Source organism: Suricata suricatta, chromosome 10 (assembly GCF_006229205.1).
Source record: "Suricata suricatta isolate VVHF042 chromosome 10, meerkat_22Aug2017_6uvM2_HiC, whole genome shotgun sequence".
NCBI lineage: Eukaryota > Metazoa > Chordata > Mammalia > Carnivora > Herpestidae > Suricata > Suricata suricatta.
Window position 1 is genome coordinate 107,465,009 of NC_043709.1, and position 21,158 is coordinate 107,486,166.

Sequence of the window (21,158 nt, forward strand, 5' to 3'; positions counted from 1 at the left end):
GAAGAAAGAAGGCAATGAGCTGTGTTTGGTTCCTCCCAGACTTGACCGTGAAATACCACTTGGCCTCATGCCTGGGGTATAGTGTGTGTGGTCACGGAGAGCCTGGGGTAAGACTCTGTGTCACCAATGGAGAATATGGCTTCCTCCATCATACAGGTGGCCCTAATTCAGAAGAGGCAGGCTTCCTGCTCAAGTCTCCAGACCCCAAGGCTGAGACTCAGCCCTCTATACCTACCTTGCTCTTCTGATGGGTAACAGCAGTTCTTTAGCAAGACATAAAAATCTACCAAAACTAAGAAGTTTGCTCTGTTTTTTTAAAAAAAGGAGAGAAATATAGCAATATACCTTTTAGAAAATTATTTCTGACTTATTGGGTCAATTGAATTTCTTTGTTGATAAGAAGTATATGAACATTTCTATTTTATTTTTTATTTTAATTTTGTTAATGTTTATTTTTGAGAGACAGAGCACAAGCAGGGGAGGGGCAGAGAGAGAGGGAGACACAGAATCCGAAGCAGGCTCCAGGTTCTAAGCTGTCAGCACAGAGCCTGATGTAGGGCTCCAACTTGTGAATTGCAAGATCATGACCTGAGTTGAAGTTGGAGGCTTAACTGACTGAGCCACCCAGACACCCTGAACATTTTTAATTTTTTAATGTTAATTTATTTGTTTTTGAGAGAGATGGGGGTGTCTAGGGGCAGAGAGAGGGGGTGGCAGTGAATCCCAAGCAGGCTCCACATGTCAGTGCAGAGCCCAATGTGGGACTCCATCTCACAAACTGTAAGATCATGACCTGGGCTGAAACCAAGAATCAGACGCTTAACTGACTGAGCCACCCAGGTACCCCTATATGAACATTTTAAGGTCATATGCCTCAGACTGGAAAGAGTTAAAGTCTACTGGTTGGAATCAACCAGTAGCTAGATATCAGCTATGATATGCCCATCTTTTCCTCCAACACATAAACTATGGGGTCATGGTTAAAAAGCCAGGATGTCCTTTGTCAATTGGAAAAAACAACAAAAAAACGCCAAACAACTTTTGTCAATAGTGGGACTGGATTTACACCTAGGCTAGAAAGTAGTTGAGGATCCCATTTTGTGATGTGACTCTCAGCTCACAAAAGTCACTGTTGAAAATCCAAAGCTAAGATCACTAACCTTCCCGCCTTGGGCTACTGACATCATCCAGCAGGCAAACCAAGAGAAGCAACCTCTTGATTGATTTATCTAATGCAGCTTGTTTCAAGCTCAGTAGTAGACTCTATTTTCTGCTCTGTCAGTAAAATGCACTCTTTGGGTTAATGCCCTGCACAGCTGACACACCATTTGCACCGATTTGTCTGCCAAAGGACAACCCAGTCCTTTGTGGAGGGGACAAGTTCAATGTCCAAAAAGCAGCAGACAATAAGTAGATGTTGTTTCTAATTGTTTTTCTGAGCAGTTCATCTTTCGTGCACTTTATACATGCTCATTCTTCCTTGAGGAAAGAATCCTTTTAAAAAATTTAAATGTACTGGTTTATTTTTCTGGTGACAGTTTGATGCTAAAAAAAATTCTGAATTTTACATTTTTCAAAAGAGTTGGTAGAGATACAGAGTTTTATATGTTTTGTCCCTAAAATCCCATCCCATTCCCCATGTCCTTTCATTGTTTAACCTTACAAAGGGGTTCCTCTAACCAAATAGGCTGTCTAAAGGCAGCACGAGATTGGTGTTAGAATTTGAGTAAACAAAGCTCTCTCCACGGCCGTAGATTCCTACAGCACAGGTGAGCAGGGGAGGTAGTCAGGAGCCTGTCGATCAGGAAACATCACCTTAACTCCATGGACACTCTTAGAATTGGTTAACTGAGTCATCAGTGATGCTAGAGGTCAGGGCTCTTGGCAGTTGCCATGATTGGAGGGAATCTTCAAGGTCAACCCATCATTTTCCACTCAAACACAGTTTCCAACATCCCTCTTTGGTTCTCATCTCTTCGGCTCACAATGTGTATAGTCCCTCATTGGAAGCTCTTCCTCCTTCCATCCTGTGAGGGCATTCCATTCCCTTCAAGGAGCCTCTTGTGGTGACAAAGCTCTCACTGGCTTCTATCTTCTCAGAGTTTCTGCAAAAGCTGTGTCCTGTAGGACAGTCCAGTATGTCTTCTCTCTAACTTGATGGTAAATGTATTAAATCAAAGACTTTTATTCATTACAGAATGTTTGAACTAGACGGAATATTTTGTGATAAAGAAAAATGGACCTATGTAGTAAGATGACTACACGTTACTGAAGTGTTAAGGCCCATACAAAGTCACATAAAAATAGTGGCAGATCAGGCAGATGGTCCACACGGAATTGGGCCACAATGTGCTCATTTTATAGTGGATCATTTTATTTAAGCCTTGCCTGACTTCACAGTTTGAAGGACTGACTTTAACACTATGTGTCTAGGTCGTACCAAAAGACAATCAAGTTATTCCTCTTGAAATAGTGAAAGTGTAAAAGCTGAGCTTGAGTTCATAAACAAACCAGAATATTAATGAAAAAAAAGTTTCCATAACTGGAAGAGAAGACACCAGTGAGTAGCAGAGTACCTATTTCTGTATTTCTATTACTGTATTAGTATCTAATACTGCATTTCTAGTATCAGGATTAGAGTGTACTGCTAGATCAAGTATGAGGATTTTACTTTGATTTTTGGGGGGAAATACATGGTCAAATCAATCTGAAAACCATGTGACAGCAGAAAACAGAATGAACATGGACTGGATGACTATGATGGTTTTCAGAGTGCAAATGATTTTATATGAAGCTATTTGGATTTGCTCTCCTACCTCATGAATAATAAACATTTTCAGACTCTTTACAACTGTTTTATCCAATTGCATATTTTCTTTCTTATGATATACTTGCATGAATTCTGTTCTGATTCAATACTGACTTATGTTCAGGCTGAAAGACAGAAGTTGCATTTGATTCCCATGTAAAATTATGGATTGAGTTATTTAAACACAGATTGGATGGCTTAGCAAATAGACATTTGAGCTTTAACTATTAAATTAAAATTTTTTAATGTTTATTTTATTTTTGAGAAAAAGAGACAGATTGTGAGTGGGGGAGGGGCAGAGAAAGAGGGAGACACAGAATCTGAAACAGGCCTCAGGATCTGAGCTGTCAGCACAAAGCATGACACAGGACTCAAACTCATGAACCAGGATCATGACCTGAGCAGAAGTTGGACGCTTAACCTACTGAGCCACTCAGGTACCCCTACCTTTAACTATTAAATTAAAGCTCTTCTGGCTGCCTATAGCTCTGTATTCTGGGGTACACAAAGAACTCTGCTGTTTCTGTTGAGTAGATCAAGACACCCATAAATAAATATATTTGAAATCTAGACAGCTGTTTGTGATCATGTAAAACATTTGGAATCTTTTATCAAATCATTTAGTAGATCCACATCCACAGACATATGCAGAAGTCTAATACGAGTGACTATTCGTAGAAATGGTCCTTTAGAAAATGCTTGCTCAGCATTGGGTGGAGGTAGAGAGAGGCTTGGTTTCCAGCACCTGCTCTGCCTCTAAACCATTATCTGACCCTAGGCAAGTAACTTGCTTCATCTGTAATGACTTCTGAAGGTTTCACTAATTCCAGAAAACTCAACTTTTGTAAAATAGGGGATGATTTTCCCCTTCTTCTTATGCTTAATATAAGCGAAAAAACATTTCTACAAATGGGAACAGGAAACCCCTGGAAATGTGCACCTGGAGTTGGTCTGGAATCAACTGCCTCATCTTTTAAAAGACATTTTGAATTAAGTTTCAGATCATTTGATCAGAAGCCCCCCCCTTGTTTTTTTCCCATTTTGTGACATTCCTTAATAGCAAGTTGTCATAGTCTTCCCATAGCAAAATTTTTACAAAAGAATCGTATCCTAAGGGATTAGAATAAGTGTGAGCTTTTCTTAGCACTACCTGAGAACTGACTCTATTTTTCATCCTCAGGAAGCTGCATTTGACAGCTAATGGATCTGTTTTGTTCTAAAACTACCATCTGCTCCCCGGTACTTTTAAAGGTTTCTATCATCACCATTATGTGCGAGATGTATAAATATATATTCAGAATTATTCATTTCTAAGAAAAAGGCAAAAACACAATTACTTTGACTTCAAAAATGTAATATTTAAACGAATGAGGCCACGTTTAAATTATTAACAAATAAATTTGATATGTCCGCCAAATCCTCATCATGCACACATTTGATATCGCCAAAAATTGAAATAACATTTTATTGCAACAGAATTGTAGGTGATGCTGGAGGTGACAGTACTAGATAGAGCTTCTGAACACAGGTCTGCTGAGTCTGGGTGGTGCCAAACAGCAGCTGTGTGCCATCTTCTTAGGGGTGTGTCTCTGTGACATTGGTCTATTTCTAGTTCAAGGCACACTCATACCTCGTGGTATCTGCTGGCATTTGAATCCCAGGTTCTGACTCAACTCCATGCCTTAACCTACCCAACTTTTTGTTCCATCCTTTGTTCAACCCCATGACCCAACTACATCTCTGATAACGGAAATGCTAGTTCAAACTGAGTTTTTTTCATTGTAAGCCAAAAAAAGATCTCTGACTGGTATATAAAATGTCAAAATAGGGGCCCCTGGTTCAGTCAGTTAAGCATCTGACTTTGGCTTAGGTCATGATCTCATGGTTCGTGAGTTCAATCCCCATATCGGACTCACTGCTATCAGCATAGAGCCCGCTTCACATCCTTTGTCCCCCTCCTCTCTTTCTGGCCCTCCCTGCTTGTACTTTCTCAAAGATAAACAGCTAAAAAATAAAATAAAAAAATAAATAGAACAACCCTTTATTCCAGTTTATTTCTTACTCTGTAGTTAACTTGGTAAACTAGTCCATGGCATGAGTTCACTAGGTGCCAACAATGTCTTATCCCTCTCAGGCAAAAGAGATGCCTCTTAAACTTGACATCAGGAAGCATTTGCCATCACCTGGGGAACTACAGGTGGTCAGGAGCAAGGGAGTTTGGGCCACGGCAAGAATACTTTCGACTGTTCTTCAGGGAAGTTGGATTACGAACAATATGTAGTACAGCTTTAAAGGAGGACCGCCCTGGTGGAAGGAGAGTTTGGTTTCCTCTTTCTATAAGCCGACAGAGTCCTGGTCTCATGGGAGAGGAGCTCGGGGAGCCAGCTGGGCAGCAGGTGCCACAGACAAGAAGATGTGGGCTGAGGCAGAGGACAGAGTTAAAGGGAAGCCTCAGTGTGTGCAGGCCTGGGCATTGCTGCTGGAATTGGAATCAAAGGGGGCCCACAGGGCAATGATGATGGGGAGCATTCCAGAGGAAGCCACAGCCTGTAGAAAGGCCAAGAGGAGAGTGGGCCCAGTACAGTGGACTTGGAGTGGTTAGAGGTGGGTCTGTCCCACCCAAGGGGGACAGTTGATAAGCCAGGAAGCATCGGATTAGGAATTTAATGCAGGAAGCCGGTGATGTAGGATTTGAATTCAACAGAGGCTTTACCACAGGTTCATAATCAAGGGAGTGAAATGACGATTCATATGAGTTTTATGTCAGATTGTTCTCAAGGCCTCGTGTGGGAAATCTGAGGGAGTAGAGGAAGGTCAATGGCAAAGCCCCAGACAGGACATTGTTGCCAAAAGGGATGGGCTAAAAAGACACAAAGTGATGACTTTCTGTTGGAGAATGAGAGGCGAGGAAGGAGGTGCTGAAGAGGATTCCAAGCTGTGGGCCCCAGGAACTGACTGGAGGGCACCATTCTTGCAGCTGAAGATGGGAACAGGGAAGGGGGAGAAGGGGAAACATCACTGGGTCTTCAAGAAGATGGAAGTGACGCTCTGAAAGTTGGTGGTTCTTTTAAGACAATTCTAAAAAGAAAACAAGATTTTTTTTTTTTTTTTTTTTTACTCAGTGACAATTAGATGGACCCACTGGACAGTAAGAGGATCAGTTCAATCTGGACTCACTCTGAAGACATCTCAACTACTCAACACAAGTACATCATTAAGGGAAGCCTCCTATAGATTTTATTTGCTACCAAGAGATTTATATGGATATTATTTTCACTCTTGTTCTTTCTTCAGGACAGAGGTGTTTGAAAAATTAAACAAATGATGAAGAATCCTTGGGAATAATTGTACAAGTAAGGCCTGAGCTACATTCTTTCTGTAACATATTCTCATTATCTCAAGAAATCGTTCTAAGTTTTAGGAGCACCTGGGTGGCTCAGTCGGCTAAGCATCTGACTTCAGCTCAGGTCATGATCTCAGAGTTCATGGGTACAAGCCCCACATCCGGCTTTATGCTGAATGTTTCCTCAGAGCCTGGAGCCTACTTAACATTCTGTGCCTCCTTCTCTCTCTGCCCTCCTCTGCTTGCACTCTGTCTCACTTTGTCTCTCAAAATTAAATAAATGTAAAGAAACCGTTCTAAGTTTTAGGCAGGGAAGAAATATGTGAAATCCGAGTGTCTGGTTTTCCTAAGTGCAGAGTTAGCTATGAGTGTAGGTATGATACTTCAGAAACCCTCCTGCCCACTGCCCTCTGGTGTTTGAATAACAGCAGCCATGTTGTGTATCACGTGACCTAGCCCTCCAGCACCAGCTCCCCCACCCCCACCACAGCCAATGGGAACCTGGTGCATGAGCTGACACAAGGTCAGCAAATCCGTGGCCAGAAATCCAGGAAGGTTTAGGGGGGGGGGGGGACACCTCCATCCAGAGAGGATGGTGATTAAGTAAACTAATTAGATTCTTTCTCTTGGCAATTTCCCTCCTTGGAAACTCAAAGAGCCCCACCTAGAGCAGTAATATCTCCCTCACCCTGAAGTTCGTGTGTACCTTTCTGTACTTTGCTGCCAGTGAGCCAGAAGCTCTATACTTACTTGACCTACTAAGTCAGGTCCCTAGACCAGCATCGCCAGCATTTTCACGGGTATTAACTGGAGGAGCCTCACCAGAGCCTGACAACTGGAGCCCAGAGCCAGATTTGAGGAGCTCTTCCGAGGTCTCCACAACACCGAATACAGTCGCCGGCTTCAGGGGCATGCAAAAAATATGACGGTGACTTCTCACCACCCATCACCAAGGTGTATCTAAGAACATTGGCCACACCTTGTTCCTCCTGAGTGTTCCCACATCAGTCCCCCATCAGGGGTGCGCTGTCATCCTGAGTGTCCCCAAGGAGAAAGGCACTGATATACCAAGTTCAAAAGAGGAATGCACGGTTGTCCTGTGGCCTTTTTATGTAGGAGTATAAAGGGGCCTGCTGCCATCGGCCAATCACCAGAGAAGCAACTTCTCTGATTGATGGGTCCACATACAGCTCTTTCCAATTATCACAGGTATAATTCATGGGTCTTGCTGTCAGGTCAGAGCAATCAGCTTTTCCCTCAAAAAGCAGAAAACCCTGTAATGGCCACCTTTTGTCTAGCTTTTCAGCCATTAGAGAATCTATTTCAACTATCTTCACAGGCTTGATGGGTGATTTGCCTGGTGTGCACTAAATGTCGGGTCTCTGATGCTGTGATATTAAAAAAAGAAACCCTTCATCTGGCCCACTGGGAGTGCAAAGTGTCTTTCTTGATTCAGATGTTTGCCTTTCTACAATTGCAGTCGGTCTCTGTGTGCTATGTGGTTGTGACAGTTACAAGATGGGACCTCTGACGAACAGCTCCGAGATTTGTCAGGAAACAGGCTTCACACACACCCTGTTGGTTGGCCAAGGCGAGCTTCTGACATTTCAAATGACAAGCCATACCTGTCTTCAGTGACCAAATTATTAAGAGTATGGAATGCAAATCAAAACTCCAATGAGATACCACTTTGCACACATTAGGGTGGCTATTTTTAAAAAAGAAAATAAAAAAATAACCAGTGTTGGCAAGGGTAGCAGGAAATTGGAACCTCCATTCATTGCTGGTGGGATTGTGAAATGGTTCAGCCAATGTGGGAAACAGTTTGGGAGTTCCTCAGAAAGTTAAACACAGAGTTACGGTATAATCTGTAGCTCTACTCAAAGGTAGACACTGAAAAAAAAATTGAAAGCAGGGACTCGGACAGCTATTTCTAATTTTTTTTAATGTTTGTTATTTTTTATCAAAGTGAGAGACAGATCATGAGTGGAGGAGGGGCAGAGAGAGGCAGAAACACAGAATCTGAAGGAGGCTTTACACTCTGAGCTGTCAGCACAGAGCTGGATGTGCCTCTCGAACCCAAGAGCTGTGAGATCAAGACCTGAGCCAAAGTCCAACACTCAACCAACTGAGCCACCCAGGCAGCCCGTGTTCCCAGCCACCTTATTGCTAAAAGGTGGAACAGCCCATGCGCATCGATAGACAAATGGATAAGTAAGACGTGGTCTCAACACCCAATGGACTATTATTCAGCTATAAAAAGGAATGAAATTCTGGCACATGCTCCAACCTGGAATCTTGAAAACTTTATGGAAGTGAAATGAGCCAGGCACAGAATGAGAAGTGTTATAGGACTCTACTTCCGTGAAGCACCTAGAATAGGTACATTTAAAGGCAGGAAGTAGAATAGAGGATATCAGATGCTGAATGGAATGATGAGTGCAGAATTATTGTTTAACAGGTATAAGGTTCATGGTGATGAGGAAGCTCTGGAAATGGACAGCGTGGTGGTTGTATACCATCGTGAATGCACTCAATGCTACTGAATTGTAATGCTTAACACTGGTTAACATGGTGAAAAGAAATATACATTTCTTCTGTTCAATTCCCTGCCAACGGAAGCTTGATTCCACACACCATCTTCTGCTCAGGGTTTGTGAAAGAGGCCACACCCCGGGTGTCACCTTGTTACAGAAAAGACTAGAAGCTCTGACTCTGGGAGGCAGGTTTCACTGGACAATTCCGGCCACCTTGCAGCAGCCTGGTTACTATTCTCTGCAATTTCAAATGTCTTCTTAGATTTTTCCAAGTTCAATCAAATACATATCCATTTATTTGCCTGCCTTTCTGGGCAAGCGAGTTCTGCTGGGGAATGTGCCTTCTCCTCTCCCTGAGAAACCCTTTTAAGATGAATAAAACATGGGCCCGAGCAATTCAGCCTTCCCAGCTGGTTCTCACCAGCTTATAGTGTGTCTTTTGTTCCCTTCTACCCTTGACTAGCATGACGGCTTTGCTCTCATGCTGACTTCTATTACTGTGGAGTTGAGGATGGCAGGCCTTCTCTCGGTCCCATCTAATAGAGACTCTGGCAATTCACAATGCCATGCTGCCCAGGACCACATCTGTGTCCTTACATTGTCCTAACTGCATACAGATAGCCCTTCACAACTGCACTGCAGAATTCAAGAAGGGATAGCTGGACAGCCCTGGGATGCATCCCTGACTGAAACGTGAACCCTCGTTTCTACATCTGGCTGTGTGAAACTCAGCTCGGGCTGCAGGTTCTGCAATCGACAAAGACCTGTACAGTGTAGATCTTTTGACAGAATCAAAGCCCTGGCATCCCATCCCCTAGAAAAGAGGAATTCAGTCATATTTCTCAGTAGGCACCCAGTGCTCCAAACGTCCTGTTTGAACCATATTTATAAATTAGAAGTGAAACCATATATGCCCCGGGAAGCATCAGGCTAACTCCATTTGTCATCTCAGTAGAGAAGATTCAGAACAAATGGCAATGCTTGGGACTAAGTGTTATAATATAATGAGGGTACAGTGGTGGCTGGCTGTGGAGAACAGGGCAGACACATGGGATGACAGCTTCTTTGCTTTCTACCCCAATTATTCCAAGGAACTTGTTCCCCGTTTAGTAGATATTAGTAAAGAAAAAACACAAACTGCCCTAATTTTGAGTGCCTTTCCCCCCACCTCCTACCCACTTCAGAGTTTTCCACTGGCCTGCTCCATCATCTGATGGCATGATTCTGACAGGCTGGCATCTGCCAGTGTTTGGTGTCTGACATTTCTGATGAGACACTGGCTTCATTTTATGCAAGTGTTTTTGTCCAGAATGAATATAAGTTCCTAGAGGGGGGGTTAGGGGTACAGCTTCACTTCAAAAATCCAACGAAGTCACAGCAAACCTTGGGCACTCTACCTCCTTAGCTGGCCCTCAGCTCAATTATTACATAACAGCTACCCAGTGTCATCGGTACTGACAGGAATGTGAAATCAATTAAGCCATTCCAGGGAGTTGAGATAAAGTTGTGTGAAATGACACCAGACTAGCAGGTCTAATGAGAAGAGCGCGTTGTTCCTCAAGAATTCTATTAAAAACATATTGAAAGCAACATGTAACAGAGTCTGTTATACGTAGGCTTTTTCATAGCGACAGAGAGGGAGCTGCGATTGCATTATGTCTTCCATTTCCAAAGCACATTTATTTCCTTCAGAGATTTGGACAACGCTGACCCATTCCATGCTGGATCCCAAGACCGTTTTCCCCAGGAAAGAATATGGTGGTGCCTAGAAGTCTATCTAGGGTTCCCGTTTGTGCAACCAGAATTTAAATAAAGTAATTAAAGCCTTAAGAACTACTCTGAAGCGAAATAAGTCAGGCAGAGAAGGACAAATACTCATAGGTCTACCAGAAGAAACCTAACAGAAGACCATGGGGAGGGAAGGGGGGAAGAGGTAGGGAGAGAGAGGGAGGCAAATCATGAGAGACTCTGGAATACTGAAAACGAACTGAGGGCTGAAGGGGGAAAGGGAAAAGGGAAAGGGGGTGATGGTCATGGAGGAGGGCATTTCTGGGGAAGAGCACTGGGTGTTATGTGGAAACTAACTTGACAATAAACTATAAATTAAAAAAAAGAACTTGTCTGATGTGAGAAATGGAAAGAAGGGGTCTGTCTTCCAAGAATAAGCAGGTTTTGTTTCATATATGAGAAGCATCCTGAGTTGGGATGTAAAGGGAATGGTAGGCATGCCATGGGCAACACATGGTCCATGACCTTCCTCCTCCACAGCCCTGCTGAGGATTCCACACCCTCTTTGAATTCCTCGTCCACGTGGGGATCACTGGCAGCTGGAGGTGAGCACACAGCTGCAGATCTTGTCTTTCCCTGGAAACCGTTGCCATGGTGTGTTTGGGCGGGCACAGAGTCATGCACACCAGCCCTACCCCCGCCATGACCTGCTCATACATGAAGTGTAAGACTATCCACCTGGGTATGTAGGAAAGCCAGGCCCAGATAGCCAGGCTGACTCCTCTGGATATTTAGGCCAGAGAATTTGGCCTGAGATACACTGGAGTATTTAATCTTGAAATCACTGGAACTTGCAGTGGGCTTATGACTGCATTACTTCCACCTTGGCCAGTTGCCTGCTTGGCACCCTCCCATTGATTTGGAAGAAAGGGGTGAAAGGAGGTGAAGTAATGTCCCGGCCACAGGTACAACATGTGTTAATATCCAAAGGAAGAGTCATGTAAATGTATCCCACTTGTGTAGGCTTCAAAGGATATACTTGGTTTAGTATCAGATGGCTATTTTGTCCGCAGTATTTTTGTCAAGATTTTTAACACATTTATTCATCCTCTCGTCACTGGGCCAAAACTGGTCTTCTAAATCCTAAAAGCTAGTTCTTCTACTGCCCTACACACATTTACGCAAACACAGAGCCATATGCTCAGATTAAGCTCGGAGACTTCACATTTCACGTTAAATAACAGTCCTCTTATTAAAGTGTTCTCTTGGAATCCTGTGATATCTGGGCTCCCCAGAAAAATGAAGTTATCTCTAAATATCCTGCTTTATCTTAATTAAATTCTTTATAATATTTCAATAGCTTTGAGGACTTCTCTTTTTTTCATATAAAAGTTTATTTATTTTGAGTGAGAGAGAGAAAGCAAGTACAAGCAGGGGATGGGCAGAGAGAAAGGGAGAGAGAGAATGAAGGCTCTGTGCTGTCAGCACAGAGCCTGACTCAGGGTTCAGTCTTATGAACTGTGAGATCATGACCTGAGCCAAAATCAAGAGTCAGGTGCTTAATGGACTGAGCCATCCAGGCTCCCCAATTTGAGGACTTCTAACCTGAAAATACACATGCTCTCTGCAATATCATTTTCTCATCTGGAGAGAAGGAAGGAAGGAAAGAAATACCAGTCTGGCTTCCCATCCAAAAGGCTAAGTGGAACAGTCTTTCTTAAAATTTGTTAATCATCTAGTATCTCTGTAACATTATTCCTATAAAAAGCAAATGAATTTAGAAATAGTTTCCTCCCTTGGTTCTCAACAAATGAAGGAGCTGTGCTCATAAGTTATATTTAGTGGCCAGAGACCGACGATACTAATAGCTGTCGTGTGCGGGCTGCTGCGATGTGCCAGGTGCGCTGTGCTTCCCTCATTCATTCCCACATGAACCCGATGAAGAGGGCAGCTTGAGAACAGCTAACATTTATGGAATGTTGACTCTGTACTGAGGACATTCACAAAATCTCTCATTTAATCCTTATAACAAGACTGTGCTCTATTATCACATAAAGAAACTGTGGCTCAGAGAACTGATTTTCCTAAAGACACACAATTAATAAACAGCAACATGTGGATCCAACCCAAGTCTGTCTAACTGTGGAGCCTAAGTTTCCTCCTTTAGGTTTTGTTACCTGCTGACAAGCAGGGTGATTGGGAGGCACCTTTACTGTGAATGCATTCAGTTCGCCCAGAGAGGCAGCTGGTCCCTTTGAGGTTAATGAGACCTGCAGAGCCAGCGAAGAGGTGGTACCAGGAGACTCTGAGTTGTAGCAGGTTAATATTCGGCTAGGTCACAAGCTGTGGCTTGCAACCTTTGGTGCTCATCAGAATCAGGGAATTTGTTTTCTTTGTTTGTTTGTTTTTAATTTTTTAATGTTTATTTTTTGAGAGAGAGAGAGACAGAGTGTGAGCCAGGGAGGGTCAGAGAGAGAGGGAGACACAGACTCTGAAGCAGGCTCCAGGCCTGGAGCTGTCAACACAGAGCCCGACGTGGGGCTCGAACCCACAAACCGTGAGATCATGACCTGAGCTGAAGTCGGAAGCTCAACAGACTGAGCCACCCAGGCGCCCCTCAGGGAACTTGTTTTAAAGGCAGGTTCCTGGGCCTCGCTTCTGTGTTCCTGGCCAATGATGGGTAACTACCTGTTCTTTTCCAAACTGCCCATAATTTGACCAATTCATACTTCAATAGATTCAAATGATGACATTTCTAGGCCTGACTTAGTGGTTTATGCTGTGAATGGCAGTTGTCATCAGGTATCTGGGCATTAAGAAACTCACAAGCTGGAGTGAGGAAGGAGGCCTTCATGCACATAGAACGCTGGAGAAGGGATGCACTTACATGGAGATATTAGTAGAAATAGTGTCTACTATAGCACGGAACACAAAATATAGAGTGTAACCTGGAAAATGGGAATGTTAAATAAATAGATGTAAATCAGCACTGGGAGTTAGCTGTGAACTAAAGAGGTTTCATGGCTTCCATCTTTCTGAGAAAGAAGAGAGTATTCTGTCTTCCCAAAGCAAGATATGTCTGTGGGGGTCCTTCTCACTGTCTTTATATTAGAGTTTCAAATATACCTCTAAGAAAATCTACCTGTCTTTTAACTTTTTAAAAAAGTTTAAAAAAATTTTTACTACTTATTTTGAGAGAGAGAGAGAGAGAAAATGGGGGAGGGGCAGAGAGAGAGGGAGAGAGAGAATCCCAAGCAGGCTCCACACAATCAGCACAGAAGCTGATGTGGGGCTCGAACTCATAAAACTGTGAGATCATGACCGGAGCCGAAATCAAGAGTTGGATACTCAACCAACTGAGCCACCCAGGTGCCCCTGTCTTTTAACATTTAAATACATTTGTTTAAACATAGTTATTAAGACCCTAAGATTTTACATCAAATGGCTGAAGACCAGACTTACCATCTTACAACAACTTCAACATTATTTCGTCCTCACGTTCTTCAGTCTGTCAACATTCCCATTCCCCACATGTTAGGGCTCTGCTCATACTATAGTTCATTAGGATAGATGGGAAAATGAATGAATGAGTGAATGAATAAATGAATAAATGAATGAATAAATAAATAAATAAATAAATAAATAAATAAATAAAATGGAACCATTTACTGTGGCGTAGCAGCAAAGGATTCATAACTAGGAAATGTTCCTCTACATTTTAAGTTAATCCTTTAACATACAAAATCCATATTAACCTCATAAGTAGGCTTATCTACTGATAAACAGGTGGCCCCTGATAAAATAAGCAGGTGGAACTTGATCATGAATAAGGCAGTGCTCTCTGGAAAGGATATTCATTGTGTTTATGAATATCATCTGTCCCAAGAATGTATAATATTATAGCTCCAGTGTATCCTATATATAGAGAGGGAGAAAAATGGGAGTGGATTTAATACTACATCTGTGACTAGTTAGTTATGGTAACCTTCAGGTATTTGGTGGTTTCAGCTGAAGGTCTGATGCACATTCCAGGCATCAAGAACTATAGGGGAGACTGTAGAAATGTTTAGACAAAGAATGAATACATTCACTAGTTTGAGAAAACTAGAAAGTACATGCAGTTCCTACTGACTTGAGAAAGGCATTCAGTTCTCCCTGTCGCCAAAGAAATGTGCTCCGGGTCCCCACGCAGGACAGAGACCCTGGTGATGGCACTCACAGGAATGGGGCATCTTTGGAGGCCTTATCAGCAAAGACTCAGGAAAAATGAGCCCAGTCATCAGGGGAGAGTGGGTGACAAAAGAAACACTGCAGCAACTATTCTGGTTACTAACCAATGTTCCAGCCAAATGAGATACTGGGCTTGAACTTTGTTACCTTTTAACTCCTGCTGATATAAAGCTGACTTTCACTAATTTATTTTCTTTTCTTTGAATTAAGTTTCATGTCCATTAGTTTCCTTCCTACAGACTACTAATTGTTCCCTTTGCCCTCTCTTATTTGCATGTTTTATATTGCTTGCTTTTGGAAATTTTACTTTTTGTTGGATTACGCCAAAGACACAAATAGCGTGCAAGCTGCCTGATGTCTATGTCACCCAGGTACTTAAGAGGCTAATCAACAGAGTTTGAGGAGAATACTGTTTTTAAGATAGAACTTAAAAAGTGAAAGTAAAACTCCAAACAGATTTAAAACAGACAAATAATTTAAGAAAACCTAGCCCTTTTAAAAAGGTACCCCTTTTCCTTTGGTAACCCTTGGCCCTCACCTAAGTGTTTTGACTGCATTCGTATGGCAAGGATTTATAACTTAGTACTTGCAGTGTGAGTTTAAATGGTCATGTTTCCCTTCCGAGATATTCACCAATTCAATTCAATAGATAATTATTTCGCCTAACAGCTCAAGGAATGGTGCTACGTTGTGGTAAACAGAGGGACTGGTTTTTATCTGGGTGGTAATTTGTAAAGATGAAAGACTGAAAACTTGGAGATCTCAGTGTTATTGAAAGAAAAGTTTCTGGGCACCTGGGTGGCTCAGTCAGTTAAGCATCTGGGCATGATCTTGAGGTTGGTGAGTTCGAGCCCCGCGTCAGGCTCTCTGCTGTCAGCATCAGAGCCTACTTCGGATACTCTGTCTGCCTCTCTCTCTGTACCTCCCCCATTTGCATGCATGTGCTCCCTAAATAAATAAGTAAATAAATAAATAAATAAATAGAAAAATAAAGAAAAGTTTCAGGTCACTCGTAATTCCCCTAGCATCAGGTATGTCACACCCTGCTGGACCACAGGGGGAAACACCAGCGTCCATTAGACACAGAAAGAAGCAAGGGAAAAGCACAGATCACAGCCTTTATTGGGGGCTCTGCAAAAGGGCTGAGGAATCAGCTGAGGATCGGCTGGTTTGAGTACCTCTACTGGGCTTTGAGGTGGTGGTGGGGCAGGGGGAGAGACGGGGCCGTCCCTAGCTGCAGGGATGATTGGGGCAGGGAAGAAACTGGCCTGGTGTGTGACAGGTAGATAAGGAGGTGATTTAGAGGATGGGCTCTTCATCACAGGGGGTTGTGAACAACTGTGGCCATCAGGCTGGCCCTGTACTGTAATTGATGGATGCCACCCAGACAAGCACAGAAGTGAAGAAAACATGGTTGGGATGGGGATGACCAATCCCTTTCACTAGGAACCTCGAATCTAGTAGCTGAACTAAACACATGTGCTGATGAAGCCAATGCAAGGTATGACACGACAGCTTAAACCACCAGCTTAAACACGATGCTAGAGAAGTTTCACGGAGGCAACCAAGCAAAGACATAGAAATCTTTCTTATATGGGAGATTTCCAATTTCATCAACACTCCACTAGGATCACTTCTTCAAAACCATACCACCCTGGTAACAAATGCTCCTCTTACGTACGTGAATGACCACAAGTAAAGGCCTAGCCAAGGGCCTGGCACATAAGAAACATTAAATGAGGGTGCCTGGGTGGCTCAGTCGGTTTAGCATCCAACTCTTGATTTTGGCTAAGGTCATGATCTTGCAGTTTGTGAGTTTGAGCCCTGCAGCAGGCTCTGCACTGACGGTGGAAAGCCTGCTTGGAATTCTCTCTCTCCTTTTCTCTCTGCCTCTCCTGCATGCTCTTACGGTTGTTTCTCTCTCTCTCTCTCTCTCTCTCTCTCTCTCTCTGTCTCTCTCTCTCTCAAAATAAACAAAATTTTAAAAATAGATATTAAACAAAAGGTAGTTCACACGTCTCCCTCCCAATTTGGTATCAATTGCCAATTTGCTAGCCATTGCCAACTTAATAAAAAGCCAATATATCATTCTATCCCCAAATGAAAGCATTTTTTTTCAATGAATGTTGGTAACCAACTTGTCTCCTTTTTGTTCACATAGTTCCTGTTTCTTAAATAAGAAGTCACACCAATTAAAGAAAATGCTGGAGTTGTTTTTGGTTGATCCCTGATTAGCTGGTGTGTGATGGCAAGAGAGGAAGCACAGGGGTGCTGGACCAGTCTGGTACTGGCCATATCACTGTCTTTTTGAAGTCACATGTGCATCTCCCTTATACCAGTGGGATCCCAGCCAGCCACTGTCATTCCCTGGAGGACAGGAAAACAGGGTTTTCCTAATGAATCTGGCAAAGAATTGCAGACTACAGGCAGGGGGATGCTTGGAATGTTCTAGTAAACAGCAACCCTTTGCTAGGGTGGCGAAAGGGTTTGGGAGAGAGGCAGAGCTAGGCTGTTTCCCTTTAATGTGTAGCCTCATGGAGGAAAAAGCCAACAAAGAGATATCAAATAATTAAAAATGATTTTTCTCATGCAATAACTATGCAGACTCATTCTCCTTAGAGTGAAAGTATATGACCTAAAAATATCTGTTATTCTTCTCTTAATCCCCAAGTTTGTAAATTTTCTGTCTGGGTTGGTGTCAAATCTTCTAAGTCAACAGTTAACAAACATCTAGTGCATTTTATTCCCAAGGGGCATCACTGTGCTATTCCTCTCCGTCAAACAATGATGTTGATGACTACTGTATTTTGAATGCTTATTATATGCCAATCATTCTGTTAGGTTTTGACACAGTCTATTTCTTGTGCTCTATTCTTGCTTCTCAAATTTTACTTGTGTAAGAATCATCTGGACATTTACTGGACATTCACCTTAAGAGTATAGATTCTTGGGTCCCAACTGGGGTAATTAGAAATTCTGATTGTGTCCAATGTGGACAAGGGCCAGGCATCTGGTCTTCGGTCAAACCCACCATTAATCCTAAATTAGGTGGTCCATGAAATGCAGTTTGAGAAACAGATTTCTAGTTTGTGGCTAAAAATAATTATGGAGAATAGCCTCTGAATTAATACAGAGCATGTCAATATCTGAAAAATAGGTTTATTAGCACTTGTTGACATAAAACGTTTTCTAGTTTTTGTATAATAATTATTGTCTGACTTTTAGAACAAGCCAATGAGAAGGATTAAAGGTTTTATCAGGGACATTAATCTTTAATAAATGAGAACTGGTAGTGTTTTTCAAACTAAGAAAAACATCAAAGAATATCTAAGTCAGCTAAAGGAAACCGTATATTAGGTCATCACAAAAGAGCCCTAAAGCAAGGAGGGAGGAGGGTTATTCTAGGTCCTTGAAAAGGCAAGGAGTTAAAGAAACAAGAGTTTTTTCTTTTTTCTTTTTCTTTTTTTTTCCTTAAGAGGCCATTAAGCGTTCTTTCTCTGGTCATTGCACATCTGCCCTGATGACTCAATAATCCAAGTTCCTTCCTGAGTCTGTGAAATCCCTTCTCCAGGACTCAGAGAAAGGCGGGGACAGTCGGGCACCCGGGGCTGGAATCTGGCACACGTTCCCCGGCTGGTGCTGGATTTCTAATAGCATCATGCTCAAAGTTGTTTTAAATCATATTTTATATCACATATCACATAAGCAGTAGATGGATATTTTTTCCTGTGTTTAAACCGCCCCGAATCAACTAGGTAGGAGAAAGGAACTGAAGTTGCACAGAAGTGGGGTGGGTGGTGAAGAGGAGAAGGAATGTGACTCTTCTTACAGTCAAAATAAAACTTACACAGGTGGTTTCTGAGCTATAAAGTGCCGACTTATAAAGCAATTTCCTTTTCTCTAAAATCATAACGGCCAATGTATGCATACATATGTATATAAAATGCATAAAGACTACATGCATATGTATAGCTGGCTTCTCACATGTCCTGTCCACCACCTTGTGTCCATGTCCTGGCCACCAGAGTGGCAAATTGCCCAAAGGATTTACTTCACCAACTTTTATCCTCATCTGGGGAAGCGCCACCCTCTCCTTTGCCTCCTGCTTCTGTCTTTGTAATTCAGACAACCACCCACTCATACTCATGTATCTTTTCAACCTTACCTCCTCCTTCTTCTTCTTCTTTATTCTATTTTCAAATCTTTGGGAAAATCTCCCATCTTTCTCCTTGCTCTCCAGCCCCTCCACCACTTTCTGTCCTCATTTTTTTCATTTGCTTGTTCATTTGAAGTGGCCTTAGTCACGGTTGGGAAGCAATAGAGAAGGGTAGTGATACATCATTGCTGGAGAAAGCGGGGAGCCAAACATCTTGAAATGAGGTTGTCATGATAAAGAGCCAGTGCTCAGAAACCACAGAAATCTTTGAAATTGCACAGTCATCTTCTCGAGAATCTACAGTATCTCAATCTCCTTATCTTCGTCTGATGAAATCCGCCTTTACCAACCTTTCTGCTAAGACACAAGTCCTTATTAAACTTTATTTGGGTGTGTTTAGCTTAGCTGCTAGCATTGCTTCAGTGTTGGTTTTTTCCTCTACCACAACTATATAGCATTTCAGTGACATTAGAAAACTTCCATGGGATTGACCCAGAAACCCAACCATATAACATTGTTCTAATCAGTTTTCTGGCTGATAAATGGTCCTGCAGGAACCTCCATATGTGTCTGTGCAGTGCTGGCCATGTAGAGGCATTCTACAAGAAGAAGAAGTTATTTCATTGAGTTGACAAACTGAGGACAAATGGAAATTGTATGTCACTGAAGCACTCTGTCCCTGAAAGATGCGTTTATGGCAAGAAGCAATGTCGCCACTATATATGACTACAATTTTCCAGAAAAGCCTCTGTGATTCATTTTCCTTTTTTCTCATCTTACTCCCTCAGCCTGGAGATGATACCCTTTGCCTCTGCCTAGACACAACCCACCTGCTCTCCAGGGTAGCCCCCAGAACGCCTCCCCTGGAGGCTCCAGCCCACAGAACTTTCGGTGGTAGGAGCTGCCACTTTATGTACTTGCACTACATGCCAGGACTATGGCCGAGTGCTCAAAAGGCTTTACTTACCTCCTTTAATTCTCATTTCCTAGGAGGTGAACACGGTCATTATCCACATTTTTTAGAGAGGAAATTGAAGTGGACAGAAGTAAAGTAACACATCTCGAAAGTTGCAGAAGCACCCCAAATTGGATCCATGCCATCTTCCTTCAGCTCCTGATCGAGCTGTTCCATCTGCACTGTCTCCCCAGTATGGTTTCCTTAGATGCACTGTACATACTGCACCACACAGCATTGGGTTGGATTGTTTCTCTTTTCCAGTGCGTTTGGCTCTTTTGCTCTCTTGGCCCACAGGCTCCTCACGGTCAGGGTTCAGGGCAAGGGTCTTTGGCCTGATTCTGCAACTTCTATCTGTGGGCCTCCCTGAGCCCCAGTCCTGGCGGTGAGGATTAAAAGAAAACAATGCACATGAAGGGCTCAGACTGGGGTCGCCCATGGTGACAGTGCAAACAACTTTGTGTATTATTGCTGTTCTGGCACTAGATCCGCGGTGGGGCCTAGAGGTTTTCTAAAAATTCATTCTGCAGGGATTCCAGTCTGCTCTGCCATCCATGTTTGCCCCCTTGGACTTGACTGAGCTAACACCCTCTCCCTCTCCCCGACTTATCAGCAAACTTGAATACTTTATGTCTTTTCTCTACTCTCCAAAGTACAAGGATTTTTGCCCCTGCGGGGACCTGGCAGTGGTCAAATCACTGCTGCCAGGGAAAGGTGGAATAGGCTAGGAGTAATTGTTCATTCTGCTATGAACTCTCCCACTGACCTCCTCCTACTCTTGCCTTTAGGCAAATCCTACTCCCAGCCTCAGTTTCCTTATCTGTCACAAGAGAGGATAGACTAACTGACCTCCAAAGCCTCCAGTCTATAGCTAAGACTCTTAGAGGTCTTTTTTTAAACAAGGAAATCCCAAGCAGTAAGCTGTTGTCACTGGCACTGTTTTCTGCTCTTCGCACCTTCCATGATTGTGTTTCTGTGAAAGAGTGTGCGTGTATGGGTGTTTGTGTGTCTGTTTTGTATGTGTGTTTTTGTGTATGTGTGAGTGTATATATGTGTGTGTTTGCATGTGACCGAATGAGTGTTTGTATGTATCTGTGTGTGACTGCATATGGGTATGTTTATGTGCATCTGTGTGTAATTATATATGAGTGTGTGCATCTGTATATGAATATTTTTTTTATATGTCCGTGTGTGAACATTCGCACAGGGTTGAAGCCGTCCAAACCCAAGTGACAGGGACAGAAGGAAAAGGGTGTCCAGCTCACCTGTTCCTCTGGAGCGACCCACCCACGCAGGGCCCACCCGAGGCGGGTGAGCTAGGCTACCCACTTGGGTGTCTCCCTCCCGCGGAGAGAGCCAGAGTCTGGAGGCCGCCTAGCGGGCGGGGCGGGGATATGGGC

At 42.9% G+C, this 21,158-nt stretch overlaps 1 protein-coding gene across 1 annotated transcript in view; it reads left to right on the forward strand.

Annotated features, from left to right (window-relative positions):
* Positions 1–21,158, forward strand: part of JCAD (junctional cadherin 5 associated) — a 78,923-nt gene that overhangs the window by 20,017 nt on the left and 37,748 nt on the right. The gene's annotated exons all lie outside the window — the stretch shown is intronic.